We start from the raw sequence: 24,520 nt of genomic DNA on the forward strand, positions 1-24,520 counted from the left end.
TATCTCAATATCTTCTCTCACGGAATGTGATAGCAAGTTTTTTCCGTTTGTGTGGAAGAGATTTTTAAATTTTACAATTGTTTCTGTGTTACTTTTTTAAAACTAAAACATATGGACTTAGGAACTTGTTTGCTTAATTGAATTTTTTTTTCTAGTTTTGCTTTATTTTATTATTTTTACTATTTTCTAAAGTTTTTGATAATTTTTTTAATTAAAGAAATATGTTTAAAAAATAAAATAAAATAGCGATGAAATAAATCGATTAAAAAAGAGTATAAAATTAATGATGAGGTTCGAAAGAGATTAGTTTCTTTTAAAAAAAATAAAAGGTCTCTAGTCAAATAATAGATCTTTATTCTTCAGAAGAACATTTTTTAGTCTTAATTATATTTTTCATCCATTAATATTTTAAATATTATTGTCAATATTATCTTTTAAACACAACATACAATATTGAGTGCCTACTCTAGATCAAGAAAACTCTTATCAATATGAGGAAACCTTACTTTTGATTAAGGGTTAAAATGGATTTTTAAAGGGGACCTGAAACCCCAATAGTCTTTACAAAATAAGACCTCAAGTGTAACTGTAAAATTAGTGCTAGAATAGTCAACCAACACCCCTAGTTAACCAGCTACCCACAAAAGACCAACAAATAGATAGGGACTAGAAACAACACCAAAATCAAATGACTAATCTATTCTTATAAAAACAAAAAGACAAATACCAAGGGGCAAACAAACCAAACCACCATTATCTTGGCTCTTGCACCATCTCCTCCTTTTCCTTAATCTTCTCAGTGGATGCTTTGACATCCTCTTTAATCTTTTCATCAGTCTTGGCCTTCAACTTCCTAGTAGTAGATATGGTTCTCTTCTTACTCAGTGTCTCTTATGTGACCTTAGCCTCATCCAAGTCCAAGACCATGATGTTGTCTGCCTACATATCCAAAATTTTACCAATTTTATTCATACTTTCCATCGAGGCTTCTATCAACTTCTGGTAATTGTTCATCAAAGTAGAGGTGTTTCTTTCCAAATTCTCAATTTTGTCTACCAATCCTTGTATCTTTTCGTCCACATGTTATTACCAACATTACCACTCCCTACCTCCCCATTGAGCTTGTTATTAATGTCCTCCATTTTTGCATTTAGGGCTTTGTTATTAACATTGATATTTTTAATGGTGTTGAAATTCCATTGCTCCATTCTAGGAATGTACATATAAATTGATTTTTCCATTTGGAGAACAACCAATGATAGTTGAATATTAGTACCTTTCAAGTATTCCTCCAATAATTTAATATGTACCTCATCCACATAAACAATATTGGTGATAGGGAATTGCCTCTCTCTATTTCCCTCATTCTTCTCCTTAGATTCTCTAGGGGCTGCATTGGGAGGGGAATTCTTTGTCTTAATGTAAACATCATGAGTCACATTTTCCCCAAGTGATTTACAACACAAAGCCTCTTTATCATAATCATCCTCTTCTTCACCAATCTCCACATTTTTAAATTACTCCTTGTTTTCACCCATTTCCCTATTTTTACCTCCCTTCTCCTCCTTCTAGAAACCGGCCTTCACATCCTCATAATGAACATAAGTAGAGAAGAGACAAGTACTTGGTGGCCTAATTTTTTTTCCTCTGAACCACCAAAGAGATAGCTCTTTGCTTCCTTCTTCATTTCCTTATAGTTAATATTCTTCCTATTTCTTCTAACCAACTCCCTTTTCACTTCTCCTAGCTCAATTGTCAATCTCTTGCCTTTACCTTTACTACTAATTGGAGTTTTAGGGATCTTTTTCTTTTTTAGCAAGGTTAGGCGAAGGGAGAGTTTCCTTCACACGGTCCATCATAAACTCAAAAACTAACCGGAACAACCCTTAATGAAGAATGGGTTTTTTAGGTTTCACCTTATACTCCTTATAGCAATGAGCAAGCAAACACAATAGATAAAATGAGAAACAAACCCTAATTTTATATTAGAAATCATGAAATAGGACAAAATGATAGTCATGAGCTTTATCATACCTCCCATTACAAGTCAAATAATGGAATAATGGATTATATGACTTTAAGAATAGGTTTTCACATTTTTTAAATGGAAGAAGAAACCACAACACCCCCCTCCCCACCCCCACCACACACACCTTCCCTTTATCTAACAAGAACCCCATCCCTAGCCTTAGAAAATTTACTAACTTCCTTTCCAATTTATTTGTTTTAGTATAAATTCATACCTTTTCTTTTGAGGCCTATTATCATAACCATAATATCTATATCCAATTTGAGATGCTACACAACAAGAGTCACCATGTTCATGTTCCAACCATTGCTAAATGCCTGTATAATCTCTGGCTTGGCATGCTTCATTTTAATCATCTAAGGCACTAGACTACCTTTATCCAACTTCTCCCATACTTCCAGTCCTTTTTCCCAAAAATTATAGTTCCTCAGATTCCTTCTTTTCAAAGCTCCACCCATGGTGATACTTCTACAACTTTCTTCAAGACTAGATGAACTCGAAATGCAACTTTTTATTAATGGAGAAATTCCAAAATAAAAGCTCAAAAGGAAAAACCACATACAAAATATGAGATTTAAAAAAAAATTTCAATGCATAACCTTAAAATAAGTACAATCATCATTATACTTCATGTCCAAATGCATATTTTTCATAAATAACAAGATTTTTATAATCTACACCTTGTCATGATTGAGCACTTCTTTTAGATTTTTGTACCCTCTTAAATACTCATTACACATTATGTGTTTAAAACTAGCAACAACAATGTTGGAATGAACATCTACCACATTGCTTGCTTCACTATACATGTGGCTTATGGCCATGTTTTGTACATAATTAACAATAGAAAAAAATTCTCACATTATATTATGTATCAATCATGATGCTTTAACCTTTTTTCTATAAAAAGTTAAGAATAATCATGGAGTGTCCTTCTATTCATAATTGCTTGCAACTATAATTGACTACTAACATAAACCCATGGAGAAGACCCATTTCTTTTGTTAAGTGGTTGGTTTGACATCCAAGAGGAGTTGTCTTAGCTTTGACCATATTGCCATTTTCATTATGTATAATTGCCCCATAACCAACAGCCCTTGGGTTCCCCTTGGTAGCCCCATCAAACTTCAAGTTTCTCCACCCTTTCAGTGTTCAATCCCATCTTGCATTTTTTGTTTTGACATTATTAAATTATATTTAGGCATTTAAGAGCTATCTACAATGATCTATTTGTCAAAATCCACCTTGTATTTGTAGCTACTATGATAATTTTTCATTGCATTAAGTTTGATTCTAATAGCTAGTAGAGTTAGTGTTTGAAAGACATCCTTGAAGGCCCTATTATTTCTTTTTTTCTAGAGGTTCCATAAGACATGGAGGGAAAGCAATAGCCATAGACCTTTTTCCACTAGAGGAAAACAATCATGCCACATAGTCCAAAGCTCAGTCATCATCCCAGGCAAGATCTACTAAAGGTTCTAACTTTGGAAGAAAAACATCCATGTCTCCCATGCATAAGGATACTATAAGAAAAATGATTTCCAGACTCCAAGGCACTTTCAAAAAGAAAAAAACTATTAGAAAATAGACATAACTCTTATCATCAGATTGTCAACCATTAGGATCTTGTTTTGAAGAACAAGCCAAAGAAAAATATTAATTTTTGGTTTCATCCCTTTGCCCAAACTTTGGGGGGCCTGTGGTCGGGGGGGGGGGTTTGTTAGCGGGGGTGGGGGTGGGGGTGCATAGGATTTTGTAGAGAGAAAATCCCTAAAGCTATTGAGTAACAACCACTAGCATTGCCTTCCCAAATAACCCTATCTAGTTCATTCCATAACAGAGCTACATAGCTAAGATCAATTATTAAGGAAGAAAAAAATGGATCAAGAGTAGGGAGATCCACCTATTTCCATTCTTCCAATAGTCCATGACCTAAGATCCAAGCCAAAGAATACATCTACCCTTGAAGGATAGAAACCTCATCAAAGAAGAAATTAGTTCCTAAAAATTCTACATATCTTCCAAAAAATTGACACTACTACCATTGCCCACTTTCCATCTAGTTATGGACTTGATTAGCTCTTTAACTTGTTGGATGCCATTCCACATGCTAGATCCATAAACCAGATTTTAGGAGCTCAAGAAATCCATAATATTTATATTGTTGATTAGGTACTTACTCTTTAGGATTTTGTTACAATATTTATTTTCTTAAAAAATGCACCAGATTTGTTTTGCCGATAGAGTAGAGTTAAAAACATGTATTGAGAGAATAAGCCTCCATTCTCTTTTGGATTATAGAATTTTTTGCAAGCAACCAACACTGGTCTTTTTTTTCCCTCGACATTAGACTAGAGAGAATTCCTTTAGGTTTTTTGAATGGTATCTAAGAATTTACTAGGAATTTTTTTTGAAATGCAAGAGCACAAACCAATAGGTTTTGTAAAGTTAACTTTAGAAGTTGAAGTTTCTTGTCTTGACAAAGAAGGGAAACTTTCAAGCTGGACAAATTAGAATTAATTCTATTAACCAACTTATTCCATAAGGCCTTTGTATACACTTGAATACAATCTTTAAAGCATATATCTTCCTTAATCAAATTATCCCTTGTCATAATTGTGTCATCAACAAACTACTCATGATATCAAGTGAGATCATTAGAGGATGGCTTAAGACCAATTATCAATCCTTTTGACACACAGGCACTAACAAATCTTCCCAAGGTCTCCACCATGACTGAAAAAATAATGGGAGAGAGAGGATCCCATTGTCTCAATCCTCTAGTAGTTTTTCATTTTTTTTTGAAGAGGGTCCATTAATAATAACCACTGATGAAGATGCCCCAACCAACAAAGCAACAAGTTGAGTGAAACAATCAACAAAACCAAACTTCTTCAAAACTTTGAATATAAAGTCCCAATAAACTCTGTTATAAGTCTTATAAAAATCCACCTTAAGAAGAAAGCGATGAGAATAATGGTTGACTGAATCACCTCATGGGGTTTGATTATGGAGTCCAAACGTTTCTTTTCCAACAAAAAACCATTCTACTAAAGAAAAATTATGGAAGGAATGATTATTAATAATCTAGAAGTAAGAACTTCAGAAAACACCTTATAAACAAAATTACACAAACTTATCAGTCTAAAAGCTTCCACTATTCTAGCACCTTCTTTTTAAGCATCTTACTAGTCCTATTCCTCTTGGGAGATCAATTAGACAGGGTTGTCCCATTGTCCCTTCCCTTTTTGTGATAAAAACTGATACTTTATTTTATTTTCTTAGAGCTCCCTCCCTTAGTGCCCTTATCAGAGGTCTCCTCCTCCCTAATGAAGATACTTTATTGAATTCCTAGTTTGTTGATGACACTACATTATTCCTAGAACTTGAGGAGATGAATTTTCATAATACCTTGGATAGACTTGACTTTTTCTATTTAGCCTCAAGTGCCAAAGTTGCTCCAGATAAATCCTCAGTTCTAGGTTGGTCTAACTCTCCCCCTAATTTTTTACAGTCGATGTGTTGGAAATGGAAAGGCCCTAATGAGATTTTCAAGTACCTTGGTATCCCTTTTTTTTGTCAATCCATCAATTAAAGATATGTGGGAGTGAGTTTTTGATAAAATTCAAAAGAAGCATACTAAATGGAAAATTCACTATCTCTCTTTAGTGGGGATGTTTCAAGTTGTTCAGAAAGTTCTATCTTCTCATCACCTCTACTTTTCAACTGCTTAGTTGATGAGAAATCATCAAATGGATAAGATTGAAAACATATTGAGAGAGTTTTTGTGGTTTGATGGGATATACAACAAGAAAAGACATTGTGTAAATTTGCAATGGTGTTGTAAACCCAAATAATATGGTAGATTGAGATTGAAGGTTATAAAAGACATGCTGCTTCTAAGTGGATTTTAAAGGATATATATGGAAATGAACCTTTGAAATCTAATTAGACATAACATTCAATTCTCTACCATTTCCAAAGGTAAAAATTAGAGAAATATTCCATTCTGTGACATGTTGTTAGGTGAATTTTAATCAAGATATATGGATCTAATGTATTTGCTACACTATGGAAGGCTTGGAACCATTCAAGGATATTCCTACCAATTAGAATAGTTGTTGGTTCTTCTCCACCTTATGTTGTTTTAGATAGATCAAATTGGTGGGTATTGTATCTAAATGGAAAACCTTTGGCACTTACATAAAGATTCTTAGCAAAAAATTGGAATGTACTGTGTGTTTCTTTAATTAGTGATCTAATGATTGACAACCTTATGGGAACATGGGATGAGATTAGAACTAGATATGACATGACAAAAAATTAGAAAAAAACTATACACTAATTTGCAAAGCAATTGACATATGTAATTTTTCAAAAGTTATTGATTCTAATAGTTTCCTCAAACAATTGATGTGGTGTGGTGGAATAGTGATTAATGAAGTAAACTCAAAGAAGATATATAATATGCTTGTCTTGGATACAAATATCTCTCAAAGAGTGATCCAAGGTTGGGGATTTTATTCCCCATTTTTTGATTGGTCTTTCTTTTTTCAATATATTTGGAAATCAAAAGTGGAACCCAAAAAACTATGTTTTAGATGGTGACTATTACTTTAAAAAATTTATTTAGGATCTAATATGGAGTCCTTATGTCTTACTCCTAGACATTGTAAGGTTTTTTTATTTAAGTGAGTTTTTTGAACATGTTTTTTCACTATGATTTTGCTATCATGATTTGGTCAATTTTGTTAGGTAACCCCATTGTATGGAAACTGAAACCAACTCTCTCCTAGAGTGAAGTTTTAGCTAGATATGCTAAAGCTTTTGACTCTAGACTTAACTCTTTTTGGTTTTTTTTTTCTTGTGAGATCTTATGGTTCCTTTGGAAGGCAAGAAATGAAGAGGTCTTTCAATAGAAAGATAGATGGCTTATTGAGTTTACTTGTGCACACACACATTTTTTCATTATGTCTCAGGTGTCATTCTCTCTAGAAATCTCTATGGTTTAGTTTATAATGTTGGTTCAAGATGGTATATTTCTTATCCATAAAGATGAGGTCAAGGCCTTCCAATATCTCAAATTGTTTAAATATATGATGGACCTGAATTATATGAGATAAATTGAAATAATGATGGAGGATTTGCACATCTCTACTAATACTCAACAACCCACTCCTGCTATCAGTGCCAGTTATGAGAATAAGATGAATAGTGATTATGATTCTAATGATTATGGTTTAGCAAGATGGAATGATGAACTATTTGATATAGCTTTCCTACAAGCATTGGACTTTAATGATGGATGGGGCTTGACTAAAATGAATAGCAAGTTTTGAAATAGATAAGCAGTTATACCTTTTTTGATAGTGTTGTAAATATTATTTCTCTCTAGTTACATTTCCCAAGTTGATTAAATGGGTTTAATACCTTGTAAGTAATGTTTAGTGGTGATCCTAGACTTTAAATTACTCGACACAAAAAGTTACTCTATGTTGAATAGTTTTAGCTGAACTTATTGTAATCAATTTTTTATATACTATTCTAATATCAAATCAAAAAAATGAAGGTAGAGTTAAGTTCCTTAAGAAATTTCTTGGATCCATAAAAAAACACCTCTGACACAATAGTTTTCCAAAAATGTTGAAATAAGAAAATTAGGAATCCATCAGGTCCAATGGATTTCTCTCCTTCAAAAGAGAACACTAATTTTTGAATTCCATCCTCAGAGGGAATGACAAGAAACATTTTGCTAATATCCTCATCCAACAAAGAAGGAATAGATGTCAAGAGACAATTTTGAGTATTGGGAAGAAGATTAACATCTCTTTATTTAGCATATTGGAGAAAAAGTTCACAAAAACCTCAAATATATCCCCATCAGAACACACATCACCATTCCATGTAGAAATATCTAGAGATAAAGATCAAGAGAACTTTGTCTAAAGACTAGATATAGGAAAACTTAATTCAAATTATATTTTTTCAGTAGAACATAGAATTCTACTGAACTAATTCTTTTGACTCTTGACCCTCTTGAGAGAAGCATGCATCCCTAAAAAAGGGTTTCTATCAAAAGAGATGACTTCTAGGACCAAACCCATGACTCCGTTAAGTTGTCAATAACCTTTGGAGTAGGGACAAAAGGTCTAGGAAGCACCATTGAAATTTTTTGATTAGTTCATTTAAAAAAGGAGCAACATGTTGTGATGTGGAGCGTAATCAAAACCTGGTGTTCCTATATCTAGCCATTAGACAAAGTTCTCTTGATCTTTATCTCTAATAAAGCTCTTCTTTGGTCACAATATCATGATACTTCACAAGCAACTCATTTTCCTTATTTACAAAACCCTGAGAATCCTGTCCCTCTTGAATTAGTTTTAGAACTTCATCCAAGCCAACTTTAATAAGTGATTGTTGAAGGAAGATATCCCCAAAAGTCTCCTTGTTCTAAACATTGACAATATTTTTAATATGAATATTTGTTTTAGCTATCTTAAACACAACTAACCCTTCAACCTCCACATTCCACCAATCTTGGACAAGAGAATCAAAATTGGAATGTTCCACCCACATCCTTTAAAACCTAAAAGGAAAATTGCACTTGATCACCAAGGGCTCAGCCATCAGAGAAATAGGAAAGTGATTAGACCTTATCTTTGTGATAGAAGAGAGAGAACAATAAAATCTATCAAACCAATCACCTAAAACAAGAGCTCTAAAAAGCCTTACCTAAATGATATGCTTACCCCTCTTATGGTTGGACCATGTGTAGCAACATCCTTGGATATCTACATCTAGAAAAGTATGCAATTTTATCAAATCCATACCATTCAAGTGAGCTTGGGTAGAAATTGTTAGAAACAATAGTCCATCGAGTTAAAATAGGGGGGAGGGGGAGGGTGGTGAATCAGTTATCCAATAATTATCAACCTTAAATAAGCTTAACCATTCAATCAAAGTAAACAGTAACCATACTAAGATACACATACATAATTACACCAGATATGTTAACTAGGGAAACCCTTGATCAAAGGGAAAACCCTGATGGGAATGATGCCCATAAGATGTTGTACTAATATAAAAATTCCTTGTTAGAGGATGGACTATGTTAGGAGTTTATTGTACCACATTTTAGTACATATGAGTCCTTGTTAGGAGACTTTGAATCCTTGTTAGGAGATTCCAAACTTGTTAGGAGTTGTGGAAGGTAGAAGGACCCACTCTCCAAATAGCTTCTAGGGCAAGAACACTAAACTCACTGTCCAACAAATCCTTCAACTATTCCTTGCAGAATAATTGTCTGTACTATACTATAACTTCTTTCCTTTGTCCTGTCAACTGGACCAATCACTGTTAGACCTTGCAAACTAGGTCATGAACCTCGGATCCAAATATCAAACTTTGGATCTCATAATAAAATATTGACAATGAAGTTTTCTCAACCTTTTCTCTACTCTACTTATCTTCGCATTCCACTCTTCATGCTTCTTGAAATAATTCACATATCCCATACATGATAAAGGAAAACACCCTTCCTTTATAATAAATCCATAAAATAATTCCCTGAGTTGGCTGTTGCACCTTCTTAATTAATTATTATAGGATCTCATTAAGAACATGTTACACTTAGCAATAACATTAATCTTTCACCTTGTAACTTGAATAACTTTCCATACATGTGACATTATGACAAGAGATCTTAGAAACATCATCTTTAGAATGTTTTCTTCACATATTTTACTTCAACTTCTTAGAATAACAAGTCTACTAAGATATATAACAATTTTACTAGAACATGCTTCTGTAAACTCTATCTTAGAATAGTCTTTAGTGAAGCTTGCATAAATTCTTCCAAACTTAATAGCTTATGCTTCTGAGGTTAGATGCATATACTAGACACTTAGTATTACCTCCCTTTAACCTCTCTTAGAGAAAATTCTCAACTATATGTTCTTACTAACTTGATCTTTACCATTGTTCTTCTATCAGATAACATTGAAAACTACTATGTTGACATCAATGACAAACACAGTCCTGAATGTAACATATCATCATGATAATGATCAAATCATGTTTCTCCATTAATCCCCCATAGAATTATCATCAACATTCATGATTCAAATAGAAATTCCCCCCATTTTGTTATTATCATTGAAGGGGGAGTTAAAATCACTCATTAACACCCATGAGATATCAATAAAAAATTGTAAAATACCCCAATCTTTCCTGGAATGTCAACCTCCTATTTTTTGAATTAGGAGCATAGACATTAGAAAGAATCTTGGAGAAATTATCTGTAATGTAAAAAAACTTAATTCAAATTATATTTTTTCAGTAGAACATAGAGTTCTACTGAACTGATTCTTTTGACTCTTGACCCTCTTGAGAGAAGCATGCATCCCTAAAAAAGGGTTTCTATCAAAAGAGATGACTTTTAGGACCAAACCCATGACTCCGTTAAGTTGTCAATAACCTTTGGAGTAGGGACAAAAGGTCTAGGAAGCACCATTGAAAATTTTTTATCAGTTCATTTAAAAAAGGAGCAACATGTTGTGATGTGGAGCGTAATCAAACTCAAAGGTGATTTTATCCATTTTATTTGGTATAATTTCCCACCAATTTTTACTATGGGGGTTTGGGGGCAATGCCCCTTGCGAGGTCCTAGGAAAAACCCCAAGGTGCACTTCCTATCATAGTACATGGAGGGGTTGAGGGGAAATGCCCCTGTAGGGGTTTTCACAGATAGCGCTTGCAAAAGCTTGACCAACTTTATGATTTTAAAAGATACTGGCTATTATTTTTCTATTGGACAACTTATTCTAGTCTTTATTTTGTACATGCAAATTTTTTTTTGTATAAAATGGCTTAGGGTTAGGGATTTCATAATGTATGATGAGATTGTAGCTTCTTATAGAGGTATTTAACTATAAGGGATTATAGATTGTAATTAGGTTGCAATCATTGGATAGTATAGCAAGACATAGCCGAGGGATTGTGTTAAACATTTTAAATGTTTTTGTCTTGTGTTCTCTTTTGTGTGATTTAATTTTTTTTGATATTGGTTATATTTGCATGTATTGTTATTTCTCTCTCATTAAATCTAACACAACAACTGATTTAACCACACAAGCCTGAACCAACAATCAAATCCTCCCCCCACCTCCACACCCACCCACTAACTTGCCTAGAAACATCATCTAACAAACTATATCCATAGAGATCCTAGTCTTCTAGAAGGTCTTCCTTATGAGAAGACAACAAATTTGTCTTCCTTTTGAATCAAAGGTTTTAGCCACAATCTACATTGAAAAGGAATCAATTTCATAAGGACACTGAGGCACCATTCCAATAGTAAGATTGGGAACAATAAGAGAGTCTTCCACAACCACTTCCTCCATTGAAATTGGAATACTAGGTTTCACCTGAAGCTTCACCTCCATCATTACATCATTCTTAGGGTGAGGTACCTACTTACAGATCCATTCTTTTCTTTTTTCTTGACATGGTTGAGTCTTAGAAGTCTTCTTGATTTCTTTTGGATTTTTTAAGCCTAGTGACCTATCTTTTTGCAAATAAAGTAGGTAAAGGGAAGGATTTTGAATTTTAACTCTTATTTTACCAACCCCTACTTATAGTTGATCATGATAGAAAATAGAAGGTTCTCCAATCTACAAAAATTGACATGGATATGAGCAAAGACTAGCCTAAATCTAGCTACCACACATTGATCAACAACCAACAATTTACCAAAACAAACAACAATGGAATCTAAAACCACTTCATTCTAAAAGTTTAATGATAACCTAGGGAGTCTGACCCAAAGTGGGCTAGAGAAAAAAAAATTATTCTCAAATCTCCATTTGGGAGTCCATTTATGAAAGAGATAGATCCATCTTTCCAATCATCTAAAGTCCCCCACAAAGGATTCGGCTATAGTCCTCTTTATTAGAAAATTCAAAGGACAAAAAACCTTTGGGAAGGGTCATGATCTCCAATTGGGCTCTTAGGTACCATTTCTTTTAACATGGGACTAGGCTTTCTCAATATTGGGATGGGATCCAAGAAACTTACCTATGAGTGTGAAATCCAAAGTAGAAATAGAAGAATCTAGAAGAGGGTTAGGAATAAAATATTAAGAGCACCCCATTTTGGCAGCCCACTTTGATAGTTCCAACCAGAGTAGTAGGATTTTTATTTAGGGTGGCCCCCCAAAAAAAATTCCCCCAATCCTTTTGTCCCGATTTGAACATCCTTGTCATAGGACCTCCAATTTCCCCTTTTGCAACTACCTTATATTCCCCTATTCCAGAGCCAAAAGTAACTCATGAAAGAACTGGCACCACTTCCATAGGTACTCTCATAAAAGACACCCTAGTGTTATCCTTTCCTTTAGATTCATCTAAACAACCTAGAGATTCTATGAACATAATACGGTCACAAATAAAGCCTATAGTTGGCCAGGATACCCCTACTATACCCTTTAGACATCCAACAACTTGCACAACTCTTCCATGTTTCCTAGTTAGACCATTCAAATTTGAACCAACAACCCCATCCTGCCCTTCCATCGACCACTCTGACCCTTGTTATTTCTCATGATATGAATATGTATTTTCTTGGGAATTAAATACTACTTAAATAAATAAAACAATGTTCTTGGGAAGGCAAGAGCCTACAATGCATTGGTAAATTGTGAGCCTCTCATCGGGCAGGTCTTGGGTTCGAATCTACTTGCGATTAACACATAATAATAGTTAATCTTAATAATAATAATAATAAATAACCTAGGCTTCAGCCATTTACATATTTAAAAAAAAAATGATGTTCTTGGGAGAGATCAAATATGACTATATGTATTAGTGATAAATTGATACAAATATTTAAATTTAAAAGTAATTACAATAAATTATTGATAAATTTAATATTATTTGATACTCAATATTTTTCATAAAATTAGCAACAAAAGACATTAATTGAAAATGGTCATGATTGATTTTGATGGTCATGTTGGTCATGATTGAACAACAAACAAGGCTTGATGAGATACCCAATCACAACCAAAACTCTGTAAAGAGGGGAAATAGAGAAACCACATGGAAAAAACCATACTCTAAGAAGAGATGGAAAAAATGTTGAAAGAACTAGTGAAGGAATGAAGAAGCCTTGAAATTGGAGAATGTCCCAGAAGATAGGAACAAACATATGGTCATGTAGAACACCACTGAAGCATGTAGAAACTACAAAGCTCTGTCAAAAAAGTAATTGTTGGTATGAAAAAACTCCATTGAAATAGAACCAAACCAGGTAGATAAGACTATAATCTTCATGAATGTTCTTAGCGAACACTACTCAAATTAGGCAAAAACAAGGCAAACAATTGAACTCAAAGGTATAGATGATATAGAACACCAAAGCCTAAAGAATTGATTAATCGAACATAGAATGTTGTAAAAAAAGTAGGAAAAAAGAGAAGAGTGTCTCTATGGTAAGTTATCCATCTCACTAAAATGTATAGGTTCCTAGGGAGTGCATCCACCTAGTACATAGGAACAAATACTAAATAAATAGTTCACTTTATTGAACTAGAAATTGAAAATTGTTTGCCTAGAAATTGAAAAATGAACCTCCAAGGTAAAAAAAGAAACTCTATTTGAGAAGGTTGTTGTTTTAGAAATTTGCAAATATATTTTGACCATTAAAAATATTCACATTCTGATTGCAAACATGGAAATTTCATTTTGTCCCCTTTCCAATGGTATATAATAGTCATAAGTTTTGTCAAAATTAATGCCCTGGACATGCATTTGAACTTACAGGGGTTGTGGAATGAACATGCCCTTAAATATGTAAAAATATTTTATTTTATGATAAAGTTTAAACTTAATAACATAATGCAAGTCATTTGAGTTTTCTCTTTTGCTCATTGATGCTTGAAAGAAATGAAATTTTAAAATATTTATAAGTTCCCTCCAACTTCACATGGGTCAAACCTGGTAAATCTCCATGTTGGCACTAGGTGTTGCTTCCTAATTAGCTACTGTCAGCTTAGAATTACTTTTGTCATATGGCAGACCCTTGCCACTTCATGACCTCCTTGGTGGGATCTAATCAAATTGTAGATAAGTGGTACTAAACTATGCTCTCTATCTCGCAAGCCTTAATCTCATATTTCAAAAATTCATGGAGATGTTGTAACTAACTACTAGAGGCTAGTTGTGACATTGGGACCCTTTAGCATTGACCACTAGGAAGAGTAGAGAAGTCACAACCAACCTCAATTGTAGCTTCACAAACACTTTAGGCTTAGTGTATAATTGACCTGTGATGTCACTATTGATCATCACTTTACCATGTGCAATGTCACAATTTATTTTACTAACTATGTGCATTACCTTATGAACTTGCCCATACTGCTAGCTCATGCCACCTGGTTCATGTTTATTCATCCATCTATTTATACACAATCCTCCTATCACCTAAGTCGTCACTCAAAATTTACTTTATACCATCTAAATTTGACCTGGTGGGCTCCATCATTCCACAACTCCTTATTTTTCAAGCCACAACTTAAGAAATTTTAAGAGCACATGTTTGGGCTCTTACCAGGAAAAATGTATGACAACTTGATCAATGTGAGACAATTGTATATTACTATTTCCTCCACATTTTCCTTTGTAGCACACACATCAATCCATTTAGCATAGATGGAAATCTCCACCTTAAATTGATCATGTCCATGTCTAAGCTATCATTTGGTATATTGATCCATTTCATAGCTCACCGTGATGATACTCTAGTTCAAGGCCCTCTACAAATGGGACAATTATCACTTTTAATCATAGGCCTAACCTACCATGGCTTCTCCAATCATAAACTTTTCTTTTTATGGTGATACTTTCCTTACACATTTACACATCAAGTCAAAAAATATACATTTTAGGTTCTTTGGTGTTCAACGCAAGAAGAATTATGAAAATAATTTAATAAGTGAGGATCTCAATCTTGGCCAGTTAGATAAAAGACATGTGCAACTGCCTCTATCATGGCCTCTCCACACTCAAAATGACATCTTCTTTTATTAGAACTGAATCAAATATGGTTTAAATCGATGCTCCTAGCCTTAATGGATTATTTTCTATATACATTTCTCAACTTACAACCTCTCCTACCCACATTGAAGGCTCCACTATTAAAATTTCTTGCCCTTCATTATGAATGTGGCCTTCTTTCAATTTATATGCACCCAAAATATTGTTGTTGTTGGTCATAGAATTATGTCCCTCTATGAAGAACCTGTGTTCCAATCTATCATGCATCCTCCATTTTGTTAGCACGGTGACTATTTTTCATAGAAAATGCCTCAAATAAAACTCAAAGCTCCCTACTTATCATTTAGACAATAGTTTAGTTTCAAAATCCACTCTCATCAAGCCTCCCCTAAGACTTAATCAACATCTCTTTTCCTTGTCAACCATATCTGTACATTTTCAACATAGCTCCCTTAATGTTCATCACTACTAATGTGAAAATTCCTCTTACAGTCACTGATTATTAATCTCCTATCATGAATGATTGTTAAACTACCAAAAATAAATTCTCAGCTAATAGCAAAAAATAACACAATTGCAACTTCCCTTATAAAATACAGAAAGAAATTCACAACACAAAGAACACAATATTTTTGGACAAATTGTCCCTCAAAAAACCCCTAAGGGAAAAATAGTTCTACATATGAGAAAATTATATTAACTTTAGAAAATCAAGAGATACAAAATTCCTTGCCTCTCACTAGTAGAACTTAGACAACCTCCTAATTTCTCTAGATGGTATTCCTCCACTATTATGGTATTCCTGCACCCTTGCTAACACTGTAAGACTATTTTCTATCACTACAAACTCATTTTCTAACATTGCAAATGTTTCCACAAACTTAGTCTCTAAATGGCTCCCTGACCCCCTTTTATACTACTATTGGAAAACCAATGGTCAAGATTGATTCTCAATCGACGATCGATATTAACAAAAACTTAACAACCCTAACCAAGTTGATTTCTAATTGTTTCTAAAAGTGGTTAATTAATTAACAAATATTTTTCCTAACTCTAAAAAATTAGTTAGCAAAATAATTATTTGCTAATTAACTACATATGGATGAACAACTGTCCAAGCTACCAAAACTAACACTCCTTAGCAAGGAAGTTGTTTTGCATGACACCTAACTTATCTCTGAAGAAGATGAATTTCACCTTCCCTAATGCCTTAGTTAGAATGTTTGCTACTTGCTCCTCTATAGGTATGTACTATAGCTAAACAATCCCCCACTATAGACAATCTCTAATGAAGTGATATCTCATGACTATATGTTTAGACCTATCATGAAATACTAGATTCTAAGACAACTTGATGCAACTCTGATTATTGCAGTGTATCACAACAGTCTCAACCTTTTGACCAAACAAGGAAACTAACAACTTTCAAAGCTATATAGCTTCACATGTCACCATGCTAGCTGCTATGTATTATGCTTCTGTTGAACTTAGAGCCACAGACTTCTACTTCTTGTTGAACCAAGATACTACTCTCAATCCCAAACTAAAACAACACCTTCAAGTGCTCCTTTTGTCTGTTGTACTTCCTACCAAATTTGTGTTAATATAGCCCATCAACTTGATATCTTCACCTTGAACATATCTAATCCCATACTCAGTTGTACCATGCAAGTAATGCAACACATGCTTGGCCTCTTTCTAATGCACTGCCTTTGGTTCAACCATGAACTGACTAAGTGAGTTCACTAAAAAAGTAATATCTGACATGCTATTGACCAAGTACCTAAGCAAACCAATCAACTACCTATATAAAGTGGGATCTACATCCTTTTCCTTAGATGTATCTAGCTTACTACAATTCATGATGATGGGTGTAGACATGGCTTTGCAATCCTCCATCCCAAATCTCTTCAAAATTTCAATGCAATATTTCCAATGACCAAGGAAAACCTCTCCATCTATCTGCCACACCTCCATACCTAGAAAGTAGTGCATAAGTCCTAAATCCTTCATCTCAAACTCTTCTACAAGGTCCCTCTTGCAATCCTCTGAGCCCTAGTGCACTGGTAAGAAATAGGTCATCCACATAAAGAACAAGAATGAGAACTTCACCTCCAACCACCAAGTAGTAGAGGTTAGCATCCACTTCACTCTTCACAAACTCCATTTCCTACAAGTATATATCAATGTATTCATACCATGCTTTAGGAGCCTACTTGAGTCTGTACAAGGATTTCTTCAATTTGTACGCATGGGTCTCTTTGTTGTGTGCTACAAAGCCTTTTGTTTGTTCTATGTATACCTCCTCCTTTAACTCACAATTAAGGAATGTTTTCTTGACATCCATCTGATGGATCTGCCATCCCATGTGTTCTGCAAATGAGATCACAACTCATATAGAAGTATACCTAGCCACTAGAGTAAATATCTCCTCGTAGTCTATGCCCTCCTTTTGAGAGAACCCCTTGGCCATGAACCAATATTTCTTAATGTTACCATTTGCATTGTGGTTTATCTTATAGATCCAACAAGATCCAACTACTCCTCTATCTATTGGTCTAGACACTACCTCCCACACATCATTCTACATAATTGAGTTATACTCCTTAACCATAGCATCTTGTCATACCTGATGTCCTGCAACTTTTTGATAGCTAGAAATTCTCTATCTACCTATTGACTAACTAATGCCGCATAGTCATTGAACTTTACTAGTTGTCTTTGCTCTCTAGTACTCCTTCTAGAAGCTCCCACAAACTCCTAAGTATCCCTCTATATCTCATGAACCTCATGGTTCCTTTTGCCAATTGGAGAGGATGAAATGTCAACCTCTAAGCCTTCTAGATGCATTTCCTATTGCACCTATTTCTCCATTCTCTATGAAACTTCACCACCTGAGCCTACACTTGTACTAGCAATTGTACTTGTGCTTTGCTTGCCTTGAGTAGGCCTTGGAGCTTCTACTAGCCATTCACTTTGATCATCTGCTCACAAATCTCTAGACCTTCTAAATGCCTTGTCCTTCATGAACTTAACATCATGTCTGACAATAGTTCTTCTGCTCCTAGGGATAAAAATCCTATATGCCTTTGAGTTTTCACTATACCCAACAAAGTAACCCCTCTCTATAGTCTAATCTAACTTGGTATCTGTATCTCCTAGAATATGATAATATGCCAAACTCCCAAATATTTTGAAGTGACTAACATTTGGCTTCTTTCCTGTGAAAGCTTCCTCTAGTGTCATCTTCCCTAGTACCTTTTGTGGAAACCTATTCTAAATGTAGAATATTGTACTACATGCCTCTACCCATAAATAACGGGGCATGTCCTAGTCATGTAGCATAGCTCTTTTGGCCTTTGATGTAGAATGGTTCTTCCCCTCAACCTCTCCATTCTACCATGGATTGTAGGGAACAATCCACTCTCTCTTAATTCCTTCTTTGGTATAAAAATCTTGGAAGTTATTTCCTTTGTACTTGCCTCCATTTTCTGACTAAAGAACCTTTATCTTCCTTTTATCAAGTTCTCCACAAGAGCCTTAAACTCTTGGAACCGACTAAAAATCTCATTCTTGGTCTTCAAGAAGTATATCAAGGTCTTCTTAGAGAAATCATCAATAAAAGTAACATAGTACTCATGTCCTCTAAAAGATTTTGTCAACATCAGTCCACATACATCTTAATGTACTAGATCAAGAACACCTTCAGATCTAGTGTCACCCCTTGGAAAAGATTCATTCAAAAACTTCCCCAACACACATCCCTTACATACATCATTATGCTTTATGCTTACTTATGGAACACTTGTCACCATCTCACAAAGCAATTTGAGTGCTCCATGATGAATATGGCCCATCCTCCTATGCCATAGCTCTCTACGATCTCTAGGTTTACTACTACTCATGAGTTCCTTATGAGTAGCAAACTAAAACTTATAAAAGTGACCACCCCTAACTCCAATAGTCATGGGTGATTTCCAATCCTTGTGCTTAATCAACATGTGTCCCTCTAAAAAGTACATTATACCCCCTATCCTAAAGAATAGATCTAGAAATCAAATTCATACGTAAGCTTGGCACATGCAACATATCATGAACTAGAATTATCTTTCCATTCTCCCTCTAAAGTTGAATAGTGCCTTTCCCCACTAGATTGAGTTTGGATAAGTTTCCCATAGAAATCTAGATATTGGTCTTCTCCTCCTTATAACTAGAGAAGCACTCTCTAACTCGTATCATATGAAATGATACTCCACTATCTATATACTAGATAGTCTATGAGGTTGAGCTAACCATATAAGTTATAAGTGCAAACTCATCTTCCATTCTACTGGAAAGTTCTTCTACACTTGTTGAAGCTTCCACCTACTTCTTTGCCTTCTTCCTTTGTGGTAAATCACTAACATAGTGACCATACTGATGACATCCAAAGCACTTGACATTAGAAACGTCCTTCTTCTTCTTTTCACTTTGTGAATTCGATCCTTTGCTAGACTCCTTCTTTTCTTTCCCCTTGCCTTCTAGGGTAATGTTTTCCTATTCCACCTCACTTTTTTGACTCTTGTTGGCCCCATTGATAAGACTTAGTCTAAGCTCCTCTAGAGTAAAATTAGTCCACAGTCAATCCCAACTCAATAAGGTATCTCATACACTAACAACTTGAACAAAGATACTCCATTGTTTAGTAAACTCATTTCTAGATATTCTCATTGGTTCATCATCACTAGGGCTATCTCCAACAATAGCTAGCTCATCTTTGAAAAGTCTAAGCCTAGTGAGGTAACTTGTGATGTCTTCTCCCTGGTTCATCTAGGTATTTTTCAACTTCTCTCTAAGAATTATCTTCCTATTGGTGGTAGCATTCTAGTACAGATTCAATATGGCATCCAACATCTTCTTCGCTATATCTCACTCTAAGATATGTGGAACAATATGATCCTTAACATCATCAAGGATTATCCTCCTTTCCTTGGCATTTTTCTTCTTGTATGTTTCAAGTTGTGTATCATCTGTAGGGATAGCTATACCAGTGGTAGTATAATCTTTGATACCATTCTTTTCTAACAATAGAGAAAGTTGGGCCTTCCAAACACCAAAATTTGAGGCACCATCCAATCTGTCCTGATCTCTCAAGCCAAGTAAACCCATCTCAAGGGATTAAAGTAATAATAAATCTAATGAGATCAATCTAGGTTTTATAAACCCTCATTTTCTTTCCTAGGGAAAAACTCTTCTACCCTCAACACCACTTTGATACCATGTGAAAAATTCCTATTGCAGTCATGGAATATTAATCTCCTATCATAAATGATTATTAAACTACCAAAAATAAATTCTCAGCTAATATCAAAAAATAACACAACTGTAACTTCACTTAAAATATGTAAAGAAACTCACAACACAAAGAACACAATATTTTCTGACAAATCATCCCTGCAAAAACCTCTAAGGGAAAACCAATTCTATGGATGAGGAAATTATATTAATTTTAGCAAATCAAGAGATACAAAATTCCTTGCCTCCCACTAGCAAAACTCAAACAACCTCCTAATTTCATCTACTAATATTCCTCTGCTATTATCCCCAATGCTAACACTGTGCCCTTGCAAACATTGTAAGACTATTTTCTATCATTGCAAACTCATTTGCTAACACTGCAAATGCTTCTACAAACTTGTTCTCTAAATGCCCCCTGACCCCCTTTTATACTACTCCTATTAGAAAACCAATAACCAAGATTGATTCTCAATTGATAGTCGAGAACTTAACAATCCTAACCAAGTCAATTTCTAGTTGTTTCCAAAAGTGGTCAATTAATTAACAAATATTTTTCCTAACTCTAAAAAATTAGTTAGCAAAACAATTATTTTCTAATTAACTACATATGGACAAAAAATTGTCCAAGGTACAAAAACTAACATCAAACACATCATTAACTCAACCAGGTAAAATTTGACTATTTTGCCCATCATGCTTCATTCAAAAGGTCACAACAAAGACCACAGGGTAAAAGTACAAAGTTGTGTCACCTTTCAGGCTGACTTATCAGAACAATTGAATTTGATTATTTCTATCCAAAAATCATTTTTCCTCAAACATATGATCTAGATAAATTCATTATAGCTAAGTTATATATGGTCTCACACTTTTCCAATTGAAAATGGCTATTAAATGCATGTTTTATACTAGTTTGTATCCAATTACTAAAGAAATAAAATTATTTTAGAAAATTGGCATTTCAATAAATCTTACTATATTTCATTTACATTTTTAAAGTAAAATATAAATGCCATTTTATAGAGTTCAAAATCAAGAATATTATCATATGGAGTTTATAATGTTTTAATTAGATACAAGCACACATTTTAACACTTGAAAAGATGTCAATTTTGAGAAACAAAAAATATTAAATCATATAAAATTAAATTAAAAATTATATGGCGTTCTAGAGGAGAGAGTCCTCATTCATAATTTATAATTTTTCTTCTGGTTAGAATATATTTGTTTTGAAAAATGCGGTGAGAGATGAAAACTATCGATTTTAGGTGAGCTGAAATTTGAATCACTATAAAAGAGAAAATATATGGCTAAAGTTAATTTTTATATTTGGTTGTTCTAGCTATATGTTTTATCTATAACATAATCCAAGTTCAAATGGAAATAAGTTTATTTCTATATAGTTTTATGGTGGGAACTAAACCCCTAATTTTCTAAATTTTTCAACAACTAAAAAATTGTCTATAAAACTTAGGAAAATATATCACTTCTTATTCCAAATAATTATTAAAAATTATAATCTTAAACTTCAACCATTTCTATATATTTCATTAGTTTACTTCATTTTCAATTCCAAATAATAACACTAGTTTTATGGCATTGAAGATGAACAATTATACTTTTGTTAGCCTTTTCCTTTACAAAAGGGTGACACGGGTTTGTGCTTTTACCCCACATAATATATCAAAGGATTGGTATGAAAGTGATCGATTCAGCATGTCTTAGTATAGGATTTTTGATCTATTTGAGTTCATTTAAGGAAAACAAGTGTGCTATGTTTGCAAAGAAACTTTAGCTTCATGGGATGTTACAATTTGGAACATGACTTCAATGTCAATCATGTAGCCTACTCAAGGAATCCAAATTGAAAGAGTGATCATCTAATTATTGGTCAAAGTGGAGTTCAGAGGAGGTTGACAACAACATGTAATTTGACCTCCAAAGATTATATATCGGGTGTCTATCCCCTTGATTAGAATGCTTCCAAGAAAGCCTTGCACAATCCAATGGATACACTTTAGATAACATGTGGCCTCAAAATACATCTTAGATTGATCATCCCATTTGAAAATATGACCCCATTACCAATGAATATCTTTTAAAACTTGAGACTTTATCAGCTATGTAAAGGATTACTTTCATAACACCATCTAATCATACTACTCAAGTCGGGTCACAAAGTGGTCCAGCTAAAAGAAATTTCAAACTCAAATAAATAACCTTAGGACTTGATCCAAAGACATCCTCATATTGATTAATTGAAAATTGATCAATGTTATGTCATTTGAAACTCATTTTTCGCTTTTTGTAGACTATCTATTTCATGTTGATAGGCCTTGGAATTGGCCTTAAAAATTGACAAGAACACTTGACCTGAGGTTGAAATTTGACACATTTATTCCTTTTTCTATACACTCTTACCTTTTCAAATTTTATCTCATGATGATTTCTGGGTCAAAAAATATTGATCAAAAAATTTTCTCTTTCAAGATTGATCCTATAAACATGTCAAAAATAGAAAAGTACATTTGGTTTTGACCTCAAAAAAAGTCAAAAACAATATGGGGAGATGAAACTTGGGGCCTTGGTAGACTTCTATAGGGAGATTATGAATCTTCAATTTTGGCCTCATGATAAATAATTGGCCAAATTTGGCAAGCATGCAAAGTTAGGTTATGGGAATTGCAGAACTGGGGAACTCAGAGAAACAATGATTTTTTTCATATGGAATAGCCTTACGAAAGCATGCAAACTAATTGGTGGAAACTTTCAATTTGGCATGGGGAAATTATTTTTAGTATAGAATATAGTGTAAAAATCTATTTGGCTTCACCTATCATGGTCTCAAAGTTACAACATCCCAAATAGGCCTCCTAACCAATTTGAATATTAGTAAAACCTTAGAAACTATGTTTGGAATATCATTTGTAGACTAGTCAAATAGATCTTGTATAAGATCAAATTTGAAACATAAAATGTCCTTGACCCCTAAAATGAAATGGAAAATGAATTATCTCAATAGATTCAACTGGGTCAAAATTATTGCTGGTCAAATAAGTCTACTAACAAATTGTCATAAAAGGGAACTAGGTAGTTTTAAGTTTTTGCAAATGGAGTCAACTTAGAAAACTTATCAAATTCACTCATTAGGACTTCAAATTGAAAACATAGGATGTCATTTATGACTATAATGTAGGAACATGACCATTTATTTAAAATACTAAATGAGTTATAAGATATTCACTATCAAACAAGGCTTCCCAAATTTATATGCAAAGTGAAAAGTCTTGATAGAGATGAACACAAAACTTTAAGTAACTCAAAACCCAACAAAGCATATTGAAATAGCTTAAAATTTGGGAAATAGGTTCTCTGATATGCATTCTAAAGTTTCCTAAATTAGTGAGTCATGATACTTATCTAGGTGTAGGATATTGAAATGCAAACTAGGCCTCCAATTGTTGTTTGACACTTAAAGGAAAATGTAGATTTGACAAGTGCTCAAAATGACACCTAACTAAATGACCTAAAAATTCCAACTAGTGACTTGAGGTGTATAAAAATGCTAAATGAAAGATGATAAACACTTGGAACACATCTTGTGACTCAAAAATAAATCCAACACATAGGCACAAAAACCATTTATAGGGGTCATTTAGCAAAGTTTTCAAATAGGTACTCAAAAGCCTCGTGAAATTTTAAATCTTGACACATGGATTCTATTTCAAAATCATAATTACCATAGAAAAATTGATAGATTTGAAGCAATTTCTAAGGCAAAGAATCAAATTTTTGACTGAGCATAGAGTTGTAGGAGTAAAGTGTGGTGGGAAGTGGGCCAAGAGGTGGGAGATAAATTGCATAATTGGGATCAACTTGAGGAGAAGCTGGTGGAAATTTGGAATAGAGTGCCCTCAAAAGAAGAAAATAATGAAATGCTAATGACTCTATTCAACATAAAAAATCTTAGGACTGGCTCAAGGATCAAATTAATAATCAGTTTCCCACAACAATTTTGTTTAGGTGAATAAGATGACATTGGAGGTCTAAAGCTACAACTTGTGGAAAGATTGAGGAAGAGAATCTACAAGGAGGATACTTCAATAAATGAAGAAGGAAATTTTGTGGCCTACCAAGGGACGAGTGAGATAATGTATATCTA

The sequence above is a fragment of the Cupressus sempervirens genome, chromosome 10, assembly GCF_028749045.1.
Source record: "Cupressus sempervirens isolate cs-2001-9-10 chromosome 10, ASM2874904v1, whole genome shotgun sequence".
Classification (NCBI taxonomy): Eukaryota; Viridiplantae; Streptophyta; class Pinopsida; order Cupressales; family Cupressaceae; genus Cupressus; species Cupressus sempervirens.